This window comes from Nicotiana sylvestris, chromosome 5 (genome assembly GCF_000393655.2).
Source record: "Nicotiana sylvestris chromosome 5, ASM39365v2, whole genome shotgun sequence".
NCBI lineage: Eukaryota > Viridiplantae > Streptophyta > Magnoliopsida > Solanales > Solanaceae > Nicotiana > Nicotiana sylvestris.
The window spans coordinates 37,144,735-37,146,488 of NC_091061.1; positions in this window are offsets into that span (position 1 = coordinate 37,144,735).

Sequence of the window (1,754 nt, forward strand, 5' to 3'; positions counted from 1 at the left end):
ATAGTTATCCTTGCACATATTCTAGTTGGGGAGAGGCCGCTAGCATCAGATGTTCACGCTTTGGCCAATCAGTTCGTGAGGTTAGATGTTTCTGAGCCCAATCATGTTCTAGCTTGCAGGGTCTCTCAGTCTTCCTTGTATGAGCGCATCAGAGAGCGTCATTATAATGACCGCCATTTGCTTGTCCTTAAGGACACAGTGCGGCATAGTGGTGCCAAGAAGGTTACTATTGGAGATGATGGGGTCTTGCGGATATAGAGCCTGATTTGTGTGCCCAATGTGGATGGGCTTCGTGAGTTGATTCTTGAGGAGGCCCATAGTTCCCGATTTTTCATTTATTCGGGTGTCGCAAAGATGTATCAGGACTTGCGGAAGAATTATTGGTGGAAGAGAATGAAGAAGGATATAATTGCATATGTAGCTCGGTGTCTAGATTATCAACAAGTAAAGTACGAGCATTAGAGGCCTGGTGGTTTGCTTCACAGGTTTGAGATTCCTGAGTAGAAGTGGGAGCGTATTACCATGGATTTCATTGTTGGGCTTCCATAGGCTTAGAAGAAGTTCAACGCAGTATGGGTCATTGTGGATAGGTTGACCAAGTTGGCACATTTCATTCCAGTGGCAGTTACCTATTCTTCGGAGCAGTTAGCAGAGAATTATATATGTGAGATCGTATGTCATTACAGTGTGCTTATGTCCATAATTTATGATCGAGGTACGCAGTTCACCTCATGCTTCTGGAGGGCTGTATAGTGGGAGTTAAGCACACGAGTTGAGTTGAGTACAAAATTTTACCCTTAGAAGGACGGGCAGTCTGAGCGCACCAATCAGATATTGGAGGATATGTGCCTCGCTTGAATTAAAGATTTTAGGGATTCTTGGGATCATTTCTTTCCGCCTGTGAAGTTTTCCAACAACAGCTACTAGTCGAGTATTTAGATGCGTCCTTATGATGTATTATACGGGAGGAGGTGTTGTTCGCCAGTTGGTTGGTTTCAGCCAAGGGAGGTTCAGTTGTTGGGTGCCGTTTTGGTTCAAGATGCCATGGAAAAGGTCAAGGTGATTTAGGATCGACTTCGCACAACTCAGTATAGGCAGAAGAGTTATGTCGACCGTAGAGTTTGTGATGTTGCATGCATAGTCGGAGAGAGGTTATTGCTCCGGGTTTCATGCATAAAGTATGTGCATGTTTGGGTTGGATCCCAAGTGGCTCGGGTGAGTTTCGGACGTGTATCAGATGAGCTTGGTTAAGGTTGGACAAGCTTGTGCACTGCTATTGCTTATGCCGGATTGCAGATCTCGCATTTGCAAGGTCTGTCTCGCAAATTCAAGTCTCGAATTTTGCGATCATCTCATCGCATTTGCGAGCATGCGCTGGAGACTGGGGTTCTTGAATTTGCGAGGAAAGAGTCGCATTTGCGATGTGTCCTGTGTCTGCATTTGCGACTCGGTCATCGCAATTCTGATGCTATGTACAATTTGGTTAAGGTTGGACAAGCTTGTGCACAGCTATTGCTGGTGCCGGACTGCAAATCTCACATTTGCAAGGTCTTTCACGCAAATGCAAGTCTCGAATTTTGCGATCATCTCATCGCATTTGCGAGCATGCGCTGGAGACTGGGTTCTCGCATTTGCGAGGAAAGAGTCACATTTGTGATGTGTCCTGTGTCTGCATTTGCGAATCTGTCATCGCAATTTCGATGCTATGTAGAGTTGGGCATTCTTCGCATTTGCGAAAAATTTGGTCACTTTTG